This window comes from Lissotriton helveticus, chromosome 7, assembly GCF_964261635.1.
Source record: "Lissotriton helveticus chromosome 7, aLisHel1.1, whole genome shotgun sequence".
Taxonomy (NCBI): domain Eukaryota; kingdom Metazoa; phylum Chordata; class Amphibia; order Caudata; family Salamandridae; genus Lissotriton; species Lissotriton helveticus.
In genome coordinates this window covers 196,521,954-196,541,749 of record NC_136068.1, presented here as the reverse complement: position 1 = coordinate 196,541,749, position 19,796 = coordinate 196,521,954, and the positions used below count along the sequence as shown (strand labels likewise).

At 41.4% G+C, this 19,796-nt stretch overlaps 1 protein-coding gene across 5 annotated transcripts in view; it reads left to right on the top strand.

Moving 5' to 3' along the window:
• Window positions 1–19,796, top strand: part of PKIG (cAMP-dependent protein kinase inhibitor gamma) — a 539,969-nt gene that overhangs the window by 459,180 nt on the left and 60,993 nt on the right. For 3 of the 5 annotated variants that reach the window (XM_078651936.1, XM_078651932.1, XM_078651933.1), the window contains one exon: window positions 12,651–12,708. The gene's annotated coding sequence lies outside the window, so the exon portion shown is untranslated. The remainder of the gene's footprint in view (window positions 1–12,650; window positions 12,709–19,796) is intronic. The other 2 variants (XM_078651934.1, XM_078651935.1) reach the window with 1 other exon arrangement.

The following is a 19,796-nucleotide window of genomic DNA, read 5'->3' as shown; positions in this document are numbered from 1 at the left end:
CAGCACAAGATGGATGAGGAGACCTGGGTGTCAGTTATTGTGAACCACGGCCGTGACGAGTCTCCGGCAGCCGGCCCCAGTCACTGTCAGCTCAGCCTGAGGGGAATGAGTTACACACAGGCTGACGCTGTAAACAGCCCTGTCAAGTGTCACACATCCGGTGTGACACTAACGCATTTTAAGTTACATTACCGCATTACCGCATGTGAAAGGATTGTCACGCAAATCAGCGTATTTAAAAGCTGAGTATATTACCAGTCTTTGAGGCTGTCACTGTCAAGCCTGAGTGACTATCAAGCCTGACTAAAACTGAGAGTCTGAGGCAGCGAGCAGCTTTGGTACAATGAATGCTGGGTGAATCTAACTGCCACGGCTCGGCTCTTACTGACAGGCTGATGTCATCGCGGGGGGACGTCACTGCGAAAGCGCGCGCAGTTTATTTTGGGCGCTCGATGTGGCTGGGATAGTTTGCGGGCTGCGCAGCATGTTCACCGTTAAAGGGAGCACTGCTTATAATTACGGCACCGTCCGCAAGTTTGCATCGGCTCGGGCACCAGTGCAATTGTTATTACCGCTCCCCCCCCCATCGAATCATGCAATATCTTACTGTAGCCGACGGAAAGAAGTCATTGACACCGGGGCCGCCTGGACAGACTGGAGGTGGAGGGCCCTTCTTCTGTGACTGAGGTTAGTGAAACTTTGCTATCACCTCATGTTCGAAGTCAATGGGAGAGAGAGCCTGTGTGCGTTAAGTTAAGATGCTGGCTGAGCCCCCACCCCCACGTGCAGCTCTTCCGCCGTACCTCTCGGTTATCTCTCCTCGGAGCCTTGGGAGAGGCCGTGGGTCTCTGAAGCGACTGGAAAGATTTTTTTATTGCTTGGTAAAGGAGCCCCCCACCCACCCCCCTCATTGGGCCTCCTTGTTTGTTCCGAGTCACGCTCTGCCTCACAAGTACAGGAAAAGAGATTAGAGGCGGCACATGAAGGCCACGGCGGATCTTTCACTTATTCAGAAGCACTCAGATTGCCCGGGTCAGGGCAGCTAGCACTGTAAACCCCACTCCCTTAGTGACCCAATATTTATTAGAGCTTTTTGTTAAATTGAATAAACTGTGCCGTGTTTATTCACAACGTCAAATTAAATGCCACGGATTACTTTCGAAATATTAGGGCATCTTAAACTGCAGAGAACTTCAACCATGTTAAACTCATGAAAACATACCTGAGAGCTTAGCTTACCCAGTTCTGTGTGTTAAGTGTGGATCATTTCAATCAGGTGCCTACCACTCTATTCTAGACTTATTCCGAGTTTGCCTCTGCCTCTGTCACTCACACAGTATGTCTCTGCTCTGGTTTTCAGTTGCGTTATAGCTCAGGTCACTGGCAGCAGTTGAGTGAGACTGCGAGTCATTCAGCTGATTATAAAGACATTTTGAACCACTTCCAAGCTGCTTTATGTAATTTCTGTAATTTTAGCTAGAGTCTGATCAATGGAAGTCGTTTACATTTCTTACGTTTTGCAGCAGTTAACTTCGTTTCTCGTTCCTCAAATGTGTGCAATTTCTGATATTGTTTCCCTCCTCTTCATTGCTTAATTTTGCTCACGAGACAGTGTCACTCATAGTCATTGAAATGTCACTCATAATTACTCTAAAATTATTAAAATGTCACACATAGCAATCTGAAACCTTGGCAGCTATGTGTAAAAGTAAACATATTTCCAAAAAGCAAAGGTCGGAGATTACTGGAAGTTACTGTGAAGTTACTGTGAGCCACAGCTACGACAACGAGTCTCCAGCAGCCGCTTAAGTCATGAGGCATCATGACGACAGGGGAAGCACTGGTGGAAGTACGAGCAGCGGCGGGTGGGCTGCCAAACTTAACTTAAAAAACATAACTGCAAGCCGGTTTCGCGCCCTAGCGAAGTCCTGTCTGCAATTGGAGACGAAACCTGCCTCACAGATATATTCAAGTAAACATAGTATTAATTAGAATTTCACCCCAAATTCAACACCACGGCAGCAGTGCACTGAACAATGTGCTGTAATGCTATCTGTAACACACTCTATGGATTGCGGATGGTCTCTGGCAGCCGCACCTGGTCTCGAGTCACGCAGCATGATCCTTACAGGCTGCAGGCACCAACCACAGTCTGTCCAGCAGCCTCGACGGAGGTACCCACAAGTTGAAAGGCAGCAGACAGACCAAATACTACTGGCGGTGCAGGCACCGGCGAGCTCACTCTTGCCAGAATTAAAACATTTAGAACATGTCATAAACTGGCGCACATTTCCGTGCCGTGTGCAGCACCGCGTCCTCCTATTAATTTGAGTCTCGTGTCTCGGCCGGCATTGCTGGGCGAAATAAACATTGGAGTCAGCTAGAGCATAATTTACAAAATGTCAAACCTACGTTATTAGCGGTGGTCGCACTTGATTTAAATTGCCCACAGCTGCGGTAGTGAACTTTGCGGTGTTGTTGCTCCTGCCTGTCCATCCTGTTCCAGGAGCCTCGTGGGGTCACATCCAATCATCCCCCCGTCCCCCCCCCCCCCAAGCGCCAAAACGCAACGACTTGCTGAGTGCAGGCCCCGCCCGGGTCTCGGTAATTGGGCGGTCAGAGTCAGTGACAGCCTGAGCCCGCCGTGCAGGCACTGGCAGCAGGGCAGATGGTAACATTAATTTGTACACTGCACTGAACTGAGAGCACAGATTTAACTGATTACTAACTGTACTGCTGCTGGCCGCAAGTTAAGTCTGGTGCCTGCCGCCCGTAGGTGCAGCCTGCAGTTAACGAAAGCAGCAGGTCAGAAGGTCGGAGTGCAGGCTGGAGCGCGGCCGGCTTTATAATTTATTTGGGGAGTGGGGACACTGTTCTTTCGTTCCCAATCCCAAATACATTTTAAAGACTGCCGCGGCCGCCTAAAAAATGATGCAGCCCGGGGCGGACCGCCCCCCTCGCATCCCCCTAGCTAAGCTAGTGGCTGAGAGGTCCAAGAAAAGTAGCACAGCAAGCCTATTCTGGTCTACTGTGTTCTTAAGGTCACCCCGGATAGCAATGAGAGCAGATTCTGTGCCTCTTCATGGACAGAATTCTGTTTTTAGAAGTCTGAAAGTATAAAGTGGCCTTCAGTGAATTGTGACATCTAGGCGAATGCTGCTCTATCAGTTTGCCCAGTAAAGGTCAATTTGTAAATCATCTGTAGTTGTCGGGGTTAACCGGTTCCAGGTTTGTTTTCTTTAATAATGGGCGTATGCATGACTTTTGTAGGTATTCTGGAAAGATTCCCATAGTTAAAGATTTAATGATGATTCTTCTTAGTGTTGTTGCAGCAGAGGTAGTTAGTTTTTTTTTAAGGTTTGTGGTGGTCATGGGTCAGAAGGGCTGCCAGCAGGCCTGCTTGATTTGACCAGATCCAGAAATTCACTTTGTGATATTTGTTGGAAGGAATGTACAGGCTGGGTTTGTCTGCTCTTGTAGGGTGTTTTTGGAAAGGGGTAGGTTCTGGTGGTTTTCCTTTGATTTAAATAGGAGTACAACATGCCTGCTTTGGTTGTGTAATGATTTGACAGTTTTTGTGAATTCTTGAGTGATGTGATGAGTTCCTTCTAGACAATTTGGTTACCGGAATTCTGTGAGGATTGTATACATTTCTTTATTTGCACATTTAGCATTTTGAATTCTGTCTGAATATTTTTTTTATTTTCATTTTTTGATTGCTGACTTGTAAAGTCTGTTAAGTTTGTGTGGGCGAAGTTTGACCTGGTTGGTGTTTGTTTTGAGCCAGGTGCGTTGCAGATTTCAAATTTGCCTTTTTATCTCCTTTAGCTCTATATTTGTCCAAGGTGCCTATTTTCTTTTGTCCTGTTATGTTCTGAGTGGTATAAGAATATCAAACGCTTCCTGTAGCCACTCATAAAGTTGTTTTTAATGTAATTTATTATGTCTAGATCTGTATTGGAAGTTAGTTGTGTGTCTAAGTGAGTTTATTCCATGGCCAATAAATGGAAGCATGTGAGGTGGTTTTAGGTGTGTTGCTTTGTGGTGTTTCATGTTGGAAAGGTAGTTAATGGTTGTCTGATCATGTGACTGGAGTATTCGTTTGAAAGGTAACTTGTTCTGTATTTGCAAAAATTGATCTAGGATGTGTGTCCCGATGTGTGTGGGTTTATGGATGATCTGATGTAGGTTCAGTTTGTCTAGGCCAATGATGATTGTTTTCGGAAGGGGCATATTGGATTTTGTCATACCAAATATTTAGGTCACCAAGAATGCATAGGTTAGAGTGTAGTTATCAGGTTTGAAACTGTCTAGAAGTGTGTCTGGGAATGTTGCATTGCTAGGTGGAGGTCTGTAAAGGATTGGGAAGTTACAGGAGGAAGATGGTGTAGAGTTGCATCTGTGAAAAGAGCCTCACAACCTTGTGTGGAGACGTCCGCTTTTCTAGATCGTATTACTCGTCCAGTAGGCTAAGAAGGCATTTTGATGGGTTTGCGTATGTAGGTGGTGGAGATGTTGATTGAGCATGTACAACAGCATTTTAATTATTGATGTATATAATTATTTTGTTTAGGAGGTGGGTGCTTGAGCTCTTTAGCCTGTTACAAAGACATAGTATTATTCACTTATCACCCTTGCACATTCATTTGTTTTACTTTATGAACACAATTTAACATTTTATTGTGACAGCAAAGTAAAGATTTACACACATAAAGGCTTTCTTAAAGAAACAATGCATGCATAGACTGTCCTGAAATTCTAGAATACTTGCAATTTGTCTATGCGCGACTGATTTTTTCGCATTGTTTTTAAACAATCCATAAAATTGTCTAGCTAATTACTGACAACCACCATTCCTTAAATAATCTACTTTGCTCACATGCACTTTCCACCAACACTAACTATTTCACACATACTTTAAAGCATTCACTACCTCGATTCCTTTGCACAAACCTTACTGTAACAACGTATTACCATCCAATTAAACCAAACACACTTTCATTGCTACTTCAACCATTCTAAGTGTATAACACTTTAAAATCTGTGTTGCTAATATATGTATGGACGCACATAATTAACTTTTAATGTAATTCTACTATATATAACCGCTTTATTGAAATCACTGTTTTAAGTACCATAAATCCCATCATATAATGTTTAATCAACAATACAAAATTCCTTCTAGTGTTGGTGCACATTATCTCAGGGATGACTGGTACTGGATGGCTGCTAGAACGCAAATATCTGCTGTGCTATATTTTGCTGTGCATGATATTTAAGCTTCCCAATTACAACGCAAACTTTATCTTCTATCTATATTTATTTCTCTTTTGTGAAGGTGCTGCTTACATTATCTAATACAGTATGTTCACCCTTTTCCCAGCTTTGTTAGGGTTGTAGCCCAAGATGTTGCTTCAATGTGGGTTTGTTTTGTGGACAGCTGAAGGCACCACAAACAGACAGCTGCCCAACTATCACCAAACACTTCCCCTTACGAAAAGCTAGATCTATTTGCTTTGCCAATGCTTGCTTTTACTTCAATTCTTGGCATTGAACATTGTGAATCTCAGTTCTTTTCTCAAGAAAACAAAATAAAAAACTACTAAGCATTACTATTTTGTTAGTTGTAACACAGCCAGAAGAATTAGACTTTTGAGAAGATCAATTTTTTTTCATTACACCAAACTGGTATCCCTCTGTTTTTGTAGCACAAAGACCTTGGTAGCAAGTGACCGCTGTGGGTAAAGAAAGGCAGTTAATAGTTCTGAGAAAGATACTTCATACATAGATGATGGACGTCTACTTTACAACGTAATTGACTGTCTTGTTCCCTTTTGCGCTCTCTCTTGACTGTGTTGTACATAATGAGATCAGTACATAATGAGGTCAACAACCACATCCTATTTCGCAAACCCACCATAGGCCTTTGTACAGCCGGTGTCTAGACGCCACATTCCATGCAAATACAGAACCTGATCCGGCAGCCGAGCTTTCTCCTACATTGCTCCCAAAGCCTAGAATGAACTGCCACCGCACATCAAGAGTCACCTCCTCAGGTCTAGAATTCCGCATGAAGCTGAAGACCTTGCTCTTCGTATCCTTCCCACTACCTTGTCATTGGCCAGACCAGACTACTCCTACTCATGTGTTCCGTGCCAGGATAACCACCCAGATGATAGTGCACTATACAAATACATACAGCATAACATAACAATGCATGAGAAGTTGATGCAGCCAATTTGAAAAACTTAAGGCATCTGAAGAGTTTGATGACCCAGTGGTATGATGCACCAGTGCAGGGCTAGTACTTGACTCCTGGTTACTGAGTAGATCTAATCCCAGCTGCTTGATAAAATGAGCATCATAGAGGTGAGTATCAATGAATATCAAGTCTCTGCCATTAATGCCTTGAGACTCCTCAGGTTGAACATGCCCTCTGCAACATGAATTTTAAGTAAAAAAGGTAATGGGGGCTTTGTGTATTGAGCCTCATTTCTGATCTTCACAGAACGATCAAAGTAGGCTTCATATGCAGTTTAATTTCCCATCGGCTTGTGCTCTGAATAATGCGGCAGGGTTCTTTATGGGCTGTCTTTTTCTACTAGGAATCTTTGTCCGGTCAGTAGTAAAGCCATCCCTCTATGTTGATTTTTGCTCAGGCCAGGGAAGCAAAAAGCCATTTCCAAAGCCCAGAAGTTGTTTATTTCATGCTACTAGTAGTAGGTGCTCCTCCATGATTGTGGCTCTTATGACACCGCCAAGAATGTCTTTACCGATCTAGAATTCATAGTTGCCTCTCTTTGGCAGAGTAAATGTCCTTGGTGCCTGCACCGTCGTCTGCTTGTGCTCTTCTGGATTTGCATGAATATAGTCTACAATACTTACCTTGCCTTTGCCTGATGAAATATCCAAGTCAAACATATTGTCTAAACTCCACCCCTTTTCCAACTTGTCAATTCTAGTTACAGCCTGAAAAATGATAGTTGGCTGAGTAACATAAAAATGTGATACATGCCTCCCCCCCCCCCCCCATGCTTGTTGCAAGCCTTGTGGCCTTTTCTATGGTGATCTCCTGCTTATCCAGCTTGTTAGAGACTGTTGGGACCCTGAGATTCTGCTTGTGAGGTCTTCAGTTGTACCCTCAGTGGTGGTTAATGTTTTTTTTTTATTCTGACAATTTTGTGTTATTCCGAGGAGTATTCCAATGACACATGCATGGTATTCCATTTGCTTTCAGTAGTCCGAGATATTACTTTACCCACATTCCCACTGGAGCCCGCAGCCTTATTCTGGTTTGTGAAAATGTGTGATCATAAGGGTCAATATGTCAGTTTGAAGGAATTGGAATCCATTTGACTGAGTGAGACTGGAGGGCAGTGACAGTTTTCTTTTGTATTTTTCTAAGTTAGATTGAGTGTTCCTTGCCTAGCAAATGTAGACATGTGTAAGTAGCTGATGGGAGAAGGTGCTGTTAGAGGACTGAGTAGCTAGTTAATTGCATTTTTAAGCTGAGTTGGGTGATGGTCAAAGTTCCATCTTGTAGTGTACTATCGTAAGGTCGTGTGTGGGACGTCTTGGTCTCTTCGAGGTGGAGTCTACATCCCTCCTATGCTTGAACAAGTCTGAGTTTCATAGCTTGCCCTTTCTTTTTGCAAGTGGTGTAGTGCCCTTCTTGCACTTGGAGCTCAGTTGTGTGGAAACACCACTAATCTTATTGGGGTTTGAGGGAGACTCTTGAAATGTGTTGTTGCAGCTTTCAGATGCTTTGTGCTCTGCCATATCCACCAGATTCATGATTGTCTCCTATCTGAATACTGCGTGGCAGGGCTGGTGCCTAGGTTCACGTGGCACGCTTCCATTATGCGTTTACACCTTAGTGTTTTAGTGCAAATGGGGCTTCCCTCAGTACACCTCTGCTCTTTTTAATCTTTTTCTCAGATTGTGTTTGTCCTCTGCTCCTGAGGTGCACCAGCCGTGGGCAATCTGCTGGTCTGAGCTTCCAGCATTATATTTTAAAGGACTCAGCCACCATTTTAGAATGTTTTCTATCAGCCAGGAGAGATATGGCTGTTCCTAAATTGTCCTGACCGACCCTCTGAGTAGGGTCAGTGATGAAAAGTTAGAGGTCTCTCTGCATGGCATCCCGCACTTAGCCAAATTCAGTCATGCTGTGCACCTTGTGGGTCCAAGTGCTGCTTGCTGAAATTAGTTTAGGATAATTCTCAACATGTTCAGTAGAGTTCCCGTCACTTTTTGTAAAGCTACACTTTTATTCACGGTGCAAAACAATAATTAGTTGTAAGGTTTTCTATAATAACAATTACTCACAATATGTATGTTGTAACAGCAAAGTTGGAAGCAAGGCTAAAAAACAAATGACATGTTTCAATCTTTTTGCAAACGGTCAGTAAACTTCAAGGTCGTCCTCTCCTGAGAGGTAAGTTAAGATACTAGAGTAATGGGCAGGCTTAGAATCTTGGGGGGGGTTTGAACATATATCGAAAGACAGAAAAATTACACGTCGACTTGCTTTGCCGCGGCCGCGTGCGCTCTTCTTTGAAAATACGGTACACTAGCTTAACTGAAGAGGATGGCTCCACAGTAATTATGCTGTCTTTTTTCTCATTGTTAATTTTACCAACCACGCCTGGGGGATGTTTCCACAGGTTCCATAAGACACAAAAGGGTGAATGTGAGCATCATATAAAAAGAGCTGGTTGCCTGCGGCTAAAAGGAGTCACTGGTAAATGTCACTTGAAACCTAGATGTGTGCCAAATGCTATAAAATCAGTTACTTAATATAGCGAGCATGCCAGAGCCTGTGTAAAGAAGTGCATACTTAGAACATCCAACCCAGGCAGGCCTACATAAGAGGGCATGATTATAAAAATAGCATATCATGTTTATATATTTTAATTTTTTTCAATGAATTGTCTGGGTTTTTTAGAAGTCTAGTAAACATGTCCTTCTGTACGAAAACCTATACTGCAGTGTTATTCGAAAAAGGTCTGGATCTGTACATTTCACTAACCTTCCGCCTTCGAGACACTGTAAGAGGCCTTCATGGTCACTGTTTGTTTAAATATGAGGATATTTTCTTCATGTTTCTGGCTATCACCCCTTAAAATGGGTCAATAAGTACATGAAAGATAATCGGGGCCTCTGGAACTATGCCATAATGGAGGGCCAAATTATGCGCCAAGAAAAGGCAAATTATGCGGCATAATCCAGCGCAATCTGTGGCAGTATTGTTAAAATATTTTCTTCATTTGAATACATATTATTGCACTGGACAGCATTTTAATGTAATTTTTGCTCCATTAACACATCTTTGGTATCTCTCTAAGATACCTCATACACACTTAAATTTAAGTAATTGGCAAATGAAAGGTGAGCAGTTACCTTTGCAAAGTGTCTGCGTCAGCCTAGCGCCATGAGTGATGCTTTTTTTAGTAACTGTAGTAGTTATTGCTGGGTCTTCAAATAAGAGTTTGGAGCCATTCGGTTAGGGTGGTAAATTCTTTATTTCAATTTAGGCCTTTAGATTTGATCAACAGCCGGTAGTCCATTCAAGGTTCCATCGTCCTTCCAACAGTACCCATGTCCTAACTTCCAGTGCAGACCAAACACCAACATTCAATAACATCATTCACTCTCAACATTCCAGATACTAGCTCAGACTACTGGGAATGAGGACACAATGCTTCCGTAAGTGACCCGTTTGAGCTGGAAATAATTTGTTTAGTCTGCAGTTTTTCCAGCATAAAGTAGCTAATGTTGCAGCTGTGGTGAATCCACAATTATGCAGAAAATGCTGCACCCACATAATTGTATAATTCAAGTTGCTCATGATATACTTTTTTGGGATAATTGGAAATAATACATAAGGTGTATTGACTTAAGCAAGTGTCTCCCGCCTAGTGCACAAGTTATATTGGATTCAATCCGGTTAGTAGGGAATGCATACAATTAGATTTTTGATATTAATGAGTAGTCTTTGTGGCTTCAAGGATAAGCAGTAAGTCTGACTATTGGATTCCTCTGGTATACAAAACGTTCAAGCTTCAGTAGCAAAATTTACCTGATTATATTAAAATAATTATTGTTCCTTGTCAGATATATAAATACTTTGAGCCAGAAGTCCTTACCTCCCTTAACCTCCATAATTAATGTTAATACGCTGGTCTGCCTGTGCGATATGCATAGGCTTATTCGCGAAGCATCACGTAGTCTACCTGGTCTTAGGCAAAAGAAGATCCAAAGTATCCCTTTAGCCAGAATGCTGCACTGCAGCAATTACTGCCGGGGCTAACACTCACTAGTACCGCCTCTTACAACAACAGCCTCTTACATTAATATGTACAAAAAATAATACAGCCTCTTGTATTAATATTTTAGAAAACAGTGGAAAAGTTTAGTTTCTAGTCTGAAATATTTCACATCATCAACCTTTAAAAGATTCACACATCATACATTTACAAACTTGTACATTTTCTATAACCTTTTAAAAGGCATAGCTTTTCCGTTATCAACACATATAAAATATCTAGTTTGATTATCTTCCTAGTAACCATATATTCGCCCTTCATTATTTCAATGTGTTAGTTTTATAATACGATTAATATTTAGATGTTTGCTGAACCTGTTGTCCATGGCTGCTGAAATAACTGTTGCACAGTAGTACAGTAGCATGGAAACATTTCCTTCATTCAAAATGTACCTTTTTGTAGTTAATTCATTGGAGGCACAGCAAGGTGGAATTTAAATGTTTGCCCATTACTTGTGATTTTTACCTTGGTATTTTATTTTGGGTTAAATATAACCATAATCCTCCTTTCCCCCAGACCTAGATAAATTTTCAATCCCCACAAAACCACACCATCCTAGTGAGTATACTGCGTTTTTGCGATGAAGAGCAGTTTGTACGGCCATTGTTGCTTTTTCATCCAGCTGATGTCATGAAGCGCTTTCAAATAAGTATCTTTTTCTTTGGGCAAATACCAAACTCAGTGATTTAATAGGTGCAGTCAGAATACACTGCGATACATTTTACCATGGTTTTGAAATATGGATAAGGCAATTTCACTTTATGAAATCTTGGGTTCCAAGCTCTTCCAGATGTTGGTTTGTAAAACGACCCTGATTTTATTGCTTCTAAACCAGGCCCTGGATTTAGGATGGTGCAAGGAGTCAGAGGAAAAAAAACCATAGCATTTGTTGGGAGTAATAAAGTCCTCTTTGGAGGCTGGGTTACATTGAACCCTTTTTTGTATTCCATAGTGGTTGGTTGGGGAAGGAACATCTTCTATCCATGGCCACTCTTTGTTGTTGTATAGGGGTGCTTAAATAGCCTGCACAATGATATCAATGAAATTGTCAAAAAGGTTTTCCACAAAGTTTGAACCTTCCCAGCCATTGAAATCTTTATATTCTGTCCATTTTCATTTTGTTTTGACCTGTGTAACTTTTTATTTTTTTATGCTTATTTTCATTAGTAAATTGTGGTTGAACCTCTTTTGAACAGGTGCATCTTACATAAATTGGTCTTTGTAAAGCTTTCGTACTGCCCTTATAGTAGCAATAAAGATGATTAACAAATTAGCTGTGGGGTTTGAAAAGCTCATAAGACCCAAAACATGAGTTAAATAATCCTTATTAGACATAGTTTGTTTATTAAAGTTGTTTTTTTTAACTGCTCCTGCTTTCATGGCACTTAAAGAAGGAATTTGAGTTATTGAAGTCTCTATTGAAAAATAATAAAATGGAGATGCGATATCTTAACTGTGAAAGGTGAGCATAATGAGCCTCGAATTCATAGCAAGTGTATGATCACTGTAGAGCATGCACTCAGCAAAAATTGTACTCTCTTGTAGTATGGCATGATTTACACATAGGGTTCAAGTTGCCGGTATTCGGCGTGCAGTATGTAAGTTTATGGAAAAACAAAGTAATATGAACCCATTTCTAATAAGTGAAATAATCTAAAGCCTTTTAATAGAAAATGTTATTAATTGAAAGAGTTGGGTATAAAATGATAAAAATATATTAATATTAATTGACTAACGCTACCAAGTTTTTTTTATTTTAAGAAAACTCTTTGTGGAGCCCATAGTAAACCCTAGTTGGAGAATACAGTCTTTATGGTGGAGCAAAAAAAGACTTGCAAATCCAAAGTAGGGAAAAGTTTAGAGGGAGGAATGTGGGCGTGTAAGGGGGGGGCTTATAAAACCATAAAAATATAAAGAATTTGTGGGTAAAAGAGTAATACATCAGAGGGTAGGAATAAACCAAAAAAGTGGGTAAATGAGTTAGATCTGAGAATGTCCTCTTTTTTCCTCCTATCCCTCAACAACCCCCCTGTCCTGCACAACATCGACTGCAGAGTCCATGCCGTGCAGCAACCGGTGCCTTTTTAATAGGTGCCGCAGAGGGAACACCAAAGTACAGCCTGCCCGATCACGAGGTAACTTGTAATCTAGTCGGCGGTAAGGTTTGGCGGTATGGTAGCGGGACAGTGGCGTGGCGGCGGTGTGACGGCCTGCTCCCATACCACTAAACTCATCAGGTCATTAGACTACTGGATTTGAGTTGGATGTCATATAATTACTTTCCAAACGCCTTCCTCATTGTCTCTCTTCTCTTTTGTTTAGAACAGATGTACAGGGTGATGAAATGACTGTGGACGTGTGTGCCAGGAAAATAAATTAGGTAAGACTTTTTATTTCCTTTCGGTTGTAAGTAATTTAATGCTAAATCTGTTGTGATTGCATGCAGTAATGTGTACATTAATACTGCGAGTCTCTGCTGCTCAGCTCCAGTGGTCCTGGTTTAGCACTTAAAATATGTCGTCCACCTCTTCCAGAGCTTACCTCTTCCAGCAGCGACTTTGCCTTGTTATAGTTAAACACAGAGCAACGTTCTTTGTATATTAATTTCTTGATACTGGTTGCAGTGCGTGCTCAAAAAGGCGTGAAAATGTTACTTATAGGCAAAAAACAATATTCATTTTTGACTGAATTTGTAAGGCTTAAGATCTGATATCCGGGCAGAGGGTTTTAGTAGTTTTGTCCTTTTTTTCACCCGTTCCTTCGAATATTTCTGCAAGTGAGTTATTATTTCGGTTTGTCGGTTCATAACGTTTCACATCACGTTCTATTTACAGTTTACTTTTAAACCAGCCATAGTTTCTGTGAGTTCTCTTCTCCTGCGTGCTTGTGTATCTGGCAAGCCTTCTCAAGAAAAATTGTATTTTGAGCAAAGAGGGTTGGTTGAGGTCAAACTCTGAGCAGACTAATATTTTAGTGGACATTACATGACCACGAAACTTTCTATGGAAAGAGGGATAGCTTCTGAGCTACAAACTCCATCACACTGCACACATAATCCCATATTTAAAATATGTTTAGATACTGCATTTCATTACCCTAGTATTCGGACATCAAGAACCGAACAACTCTAACAAACAAAATCGGACCTGCAAGTACACTAATATTTCTTTTATTTAATAACTAACGCAGTTTTTTACAATAAAACTCTCTCTGAAAATCAGTGTTTCTAAAGGCGGGAATGTGATGGATTGTAAACTTTAGGCAATCCGATAGAACTTTGTTGTAATCAAGGTCTGGTAGCCAAGGTGTAGTTTTAGAAGATGATTTATTTGCTTTAGTTTCAGATCAGTACTTCCATAGCTTGGTCCCCTAGAACAGCCCCATCAGGAGCAGCCTCCCTGTTGCTCAGCCCATACTCCACCTGCCACTCCTCATCTCACAGGCACCCACACATTCCATTGGATCATCACCACTTCAACATTCTACACAGCACAACACGGGCCAAAGCAACAGTGAAGATGCATAGATAAATACACAAGATATACCAAACGTGTCTGCCCCAAAGAAGTTCAGAATTAAGTAAATGAATATCTCGTATATACGTTTAAAAATCGCACAAAAATATTATTCATGATGTAATTTACTGAGCATGAACCTGCCCATATATATTCTCCTTTACTTTATAATTTGCCAACTTACAGTCATCGGTTTGTTAAAGTAAATAGTGGTTCTTCCCTACGGAGAGACAAATGGAAAGACATATATGTCAGACAGGAATAACAATCGAAGATCGTTTCATTTTTGCGGGCTCTTACTTTTAATGGAGCTTGTGTACTTGGGGGCAAGTTTCTACAGTGGTTGTCTCCACAACGTCACCCAGCATATTTAGTTGGGCTTTTTCTTCCAATACAGGTCCTCTCTCTCTTGTGTTGGCACCTTTGGCTGTCTTCTTGACTTCTACACGGGGTAGGCTTTGGTTCAGCCCCTTCAGCAACTTGCTACTGTGACTCAGCCGCTTCAGCAACTTGCTGTGAGAATGTGTCACTCACATGTTGGATCTCCGTCCAGTAGTATTTGTCTCTTACAGTCATGCTATTTTGGCTGTTAGGTTTATTGTTTCACATCCTAGTGATTGCTTCTATTGTAATGCTTGAGGTGCACTGTTTCCAGCATCTGGCAGGGACTATTTGCCTAATGCAAATTTGGTCTTGAATGTACAGCTTAAGCCTCTAAGAGCAACACGTTCTGCAAGATGACCAGGCCTATTGGAGGTATGTTGGCAAAATAACATTTGTTAGGTGTTAATTTATATTTGAGCGTGCAATGTTAAATACTTGAGAAAAATCGAAAACACATGACGTTGTTGATTAAAAACACCTAAGTATGGTACTTATACAAATCATCATTCAAGTTAGTTTGTTGCTTGTGTTTCTTGTTTCTTTTTCTGCAGTGCATTCATCAGCAAGGTGAGACCTTTTTCCTTTCCTCCCCCAATAACCTGCATCCGCACAGCAGGTCCTGTTTTTTCCTCCTCCACAGCACGCTAATCAGCAAGTTTTGATGGGACTAGTTTGTGATCTCTAATTATCTTGCACCAGAAAGCTTTGCCCAACAAAAGTTACACATTCAGCATCATAACCAAATGCTTACTTGCAGTGTCATCTAAATAAACCTTTAAACACACTATATTTGGCGGGTGTTAATTTTCATTAAGATTTTAGTGTCAAAAAGAATGCTAAATCCCCCAAAATTTTTTTTATTAATTAAACAAAAAAAGACACATGAAAAGTATTATAGTGTATTTATATACTTGAGCAGATCAAAGTTCAAGTAAGTCTCTAGTTCTTATGTAACTTGTTTTTCTTCTTTCCTTTTCACTGCACTCTAGTCTGCAACGTGAGTTCTTTTTTGTTGACATAACACGCTAGTCTGCGCAGGAAGTGTTTTAAGGTGCTACTGCATGATAACACCATGGGGTTTAATGCATTCACACACAGTTCATCAAAGGTGACTTAGGCAGTTCAGACAACTGTATCCTGTTCAATAGGTGGCCCAGTGCATTTTCTTGTTACTGTGGTACTTCAGTCAATCTCTTCATCTGGAAGAATGCACAACATAGCCTTGAAATGGTTGTGCCTTACACCACCCGCCTCTGCCTTCATTTCAGCAGTAGTGCAAACACTTTGATGGTCGAGGAGAACTCGGAGGGAGGATTGATGCCTCCCTTGCATAGTCTCCTTTTAGCACACATTCACCTTCTCCCCTTCTAGGCACTTAGTAGACCCTAAATGCCGAGCGGGTTGGGAAGAGACACGTTTTGGGAGTTATTTATTTGGCTTAATGTCACCACATACCAGCATGATTAGCTTCGGCAGGAACACATCTCCACTGGGAATCTGGTAGGTGACCATCATAACTTCTGTCTCTGACTGGAGAGCAGAGCTAAAGTATCTTTATTCAAGACTCCTTTCGCTGCACCCTCACTCTCCTGGCAGCAGCGTACAAGAGATGGTCGTCCCTGTGGGTAGAGAGAATGCTCTCCTTATATCTGTTTCTGCCTACCCTAGTTCCTCAAAATCTGTATGGAAGAAGATTAGTTGTGCCTTGGGATCTATTATCTGGTGCATTTTTGGCCTAACCTACTCTGCCTCACCAGTACAGTAGAACATTGGGAGGCAGATGGCAGCCTATGACTGGCATCTGCACCTTCCAAATGGATCATACACCTCCTCCCCCAGTGTCACTTTAACTGGTATAACATTCAGTGCATGTCACATGAAGCAGTGCCAGGATGTTTGTTTATAAGTATGCTTCATGTATTCTACAGTAGTAGCTTGGCCTAGGATGTTTCAAATGACGGAAAATAGCAGAAGATTTTCATACAAACTGCACCTCTGCATTTTTTTACGCACTATATAGCCAAGCTTATATCACTGCACCTAAATATATAATTCCTAAGCGTCGGTGTAGGATGGCTGTACCTTGGTATATTTGGCTGTGCCTAAGAAATTATAGCAGTGTTTGGCCATTGAGGTTGTAATTGCATATGATACAGGTGCTTGTGGGATTGTACTTGAAATGTTTCTTCTGTTTCAACGAATTTCAGGCTGTGCCTAGCATACAATGACTGTCGCTGTACTAGGAAGGCAGTCCCTGGATTATGATTGCTCTTACTGATGTATGATGGATACACCTAGGCTGTACCTTGGCTTTGAGGTTGCGTCTGTTTTTTTAAGGGGTTTATGTGAATCACAAAGTTCCCCACATAAAAAGTCTTTTAGATTTGGGGCTACATAGTACTTAATACAGCATAGTACATTAAAGAACATGTACAGCTAGTTATTTGGTTTCCTTCTGAGAAGAGTTTGCTTTGTATATTAAATGTCCATGCTTGGTGATCCTCAACTGACTTAATGTGCTGTGGAATTTGGACTACCCAGTTTGGAAAAGCATACCACCATGCTTTGTCCACATAGTAATTTGTGTACCATTAGGGGTGTTCTCCTGCTTTTCATATGGACCCAAATAGATTGTAAAATATGAATCTTTAGGAAAGAAGTTTCAGTCTTTTCCAGTGAATGGGCAAACCCATATTAGCTTTTAAAAATTACAGCATTCACCTGCAAGCAGTTAGTGAAGTGACCAGCATGCCAGTGCGAAAGGGATTTTAACATATCACATGCATCAGGTTACAGGGGAACTGTTTTGTAGTCTTCATATGTTTCTGGCCACATTCTTTGAAGTACCTAAGTAAGCAGTATTGGTGTAGTCTGTCCTAGAGAGGACTGCCAAGATTATTAGAAGTACCCACTCATAATAGCTCCTCTATTCAAACACTTTCAAAAATATCTTCAATTGATAAAAAATATATAAAACCTGCTTAAAACAGCAATGATTTTTTGGATTTGCGAAACAGTGTTTAGTTGTCGACGTTTCGGTCCCCCATTGGTCTATACAATCCTTGGGACTATCATCAGGACGGACAAGTTGCACATCAATATCAATAACTTCTAGCCGGAAGTAGAGATCCTCCTCGTAACTCTAAATTCCTCTTATAACAATCACCAATGTCTTTAGTTTGATAACCGGACTCCACAAAAGCGTATAAATCGCTTTAAAGTTGGGGTTCCCCGCGTTCAGTATACGTCCACTGCCAGTTTCAATCAGGCAAGTACTTGCCTGATTGAAACTGGCAGTGGACGTATACTCAAATCCAAAAACTCACGGTTCTGATCTCAAAATGGGTTCATTGATATTCTAAAAAGAATGTGATATATGGTCTTTTTATTAGTCCATATAAAGGAGCGAAAAGTGTTTTATACTACTGATAATTAAGTGCTAATATCTGAGTAGTATGTATGTTGCCATATTCAAGTTTTAAAATTGTGAATAAATTAACACCACAAATTGTATTTCCTTGCATTTTGGTGATTGAAGATCACTGCTTGGTGACTGAATTATATCTATTGAAGGGTTATAAAACAAATCCTGTGAGGGCATTGTGTTTTTGTAATTGATAATACCCCGTCCTTACGGGAATATTGGGTGGCTCTGTCTTGTTCATAAAGTTACCATGGGATGTCAAAAGCAGGAAGGACCTCTTCGGTGCAAAATATTATGTCCAGTGTGTCCACATTCTCATTTGTACCATACAAAGCCATTTTGGAGAACGGGAGGTGTTCCATTCTGGTCAGAAATTGCTACGGCATTTACAGACTAGGAACATCTATTGGCCAATCCAAGCTCCCAAAAGATATAAACGCTTATACACTGGAGGAAAGATCACAACCGGACTTAAATGGGAGCTTTGTACATGAAAATATGTTCTGAAAGTTGGGTGCTCAAAGTAACCTGTAGCAATTCTGTCTTGCTTTGCATTACCTAACAGCCACATTCAAGGACAGGTGTAGTATATAATGACAGGATCTGGACCCATGTGGCAGTACCTAGAATTTAATAGCTTGACCTATTCATTAGAATTCTGCCCCGGCCTAGGATGGCAGCCCCTGAGCTTAAAAGATTATACCTGGGCATAATATGGTCCTACCAGAACTATATATAAATATATGTGGTCATTTAACCCTTAGCCCATCATATAATAGTACCTGGGTATATGAGGCTGTACCTGTCAAAAGAGACAGTATCTGGACTGATGGTAACCATACCTTCCATAAGATGACATCTGAGGTTGAATATGGGATTTTCTTTTTTTTTTTTAATAACACATTTTATTAGGTTATTTTGCATTGTGAGAGTCACATGCCCTACAGTGACCTGTATGAATAAAAGGCTAATGTTTGTAAGAGTAACCATTTTTATGATAATGAACAGTACCCGCCGAACGTGCAGGTAGAGCAATAAAACAAACATTATGCAGACAGTTTTCGATCCCCATATTAAAACATATGATACACCAGATTCAAAGTATATATCATATCATATATCATAGCCGCAATAATACATAATGAAACAACACAGGGTGACATCAGGGATCAGAGGGTGCCACTCATGGATTTGCCTCAGGCAGGGGGGGGCAGGTCAATCCCTCGATATGTCACCCACCGTGTCCAGATCTTACGATGTTTCATGGGCAGTCCCAGGGCTCATAGACCGCAATCTCGGCCCCCATACATTTATCTAATTTATTCTTCCATTTACCTATGGTCGGGGGAGATATCGACTTCCACCCTTGCGCAATATCCCTTTTGGTGAAAGTGAGGGCCAGGAATAGCAGATGCTGTTTATATCGATTTCCCCCCCAATATAGTCATTGGAATGTAGTAGGAAAAGCCATGGGTCAAGGGAAAGCACCCATGCCAGCACTTCGTTAAGACATGACCGAACCCTGTTCCAAAAGGGCTGCAAAGCTGTGCAGCTCCAAACTGTATGTAGGAATGTTCCCTCTTCCCTGCCTCTCCTTAAACATGTAGGGGACTGAATGATGCCCTTTCGCCATAGCCGCACCCTAGTGTAGTACACTCTATGCAAATATTTAAACTGGATAAGCCGGTAGCGTGTGGAGACTGCCGCCCCCCCTTGGGCTGGCGATTGCTTCGGCCCAATCGTTGTCGGTTAATTCTGGAATGTCAGCTTGCCAGGCAAGTCTGGTCTTGTTGAGGGTGGTGGGTGTGTGCGTCGTTAGTGTCTGATATATTTGTCTGATCTTGTGTAGACCAAGGTTGCCCATCAGCAGGCGGCCCTCTAAGGGCTGGAACTCGGGGAGAGCCTCTAAATCGCAGATCTGGGGTGTGAGTGCATGACGGAGCTGTACGAATTTGTAGAATTGCGACTTATGGAGGCCGAAGTCGGTCTGTAGTTGTTGAAATGATTTTAATGTAGTGCCCCGCAATACGTCCCCAAGGGTCCAGATCCCCACTAGGTCCCATTCCTGGAACCCGTCCAATGTGGTTGCTGATTGAAGGTGTGTACTGTGCCACAAGGGAATTTGCTGAGTGAGTTTCCCTTTCC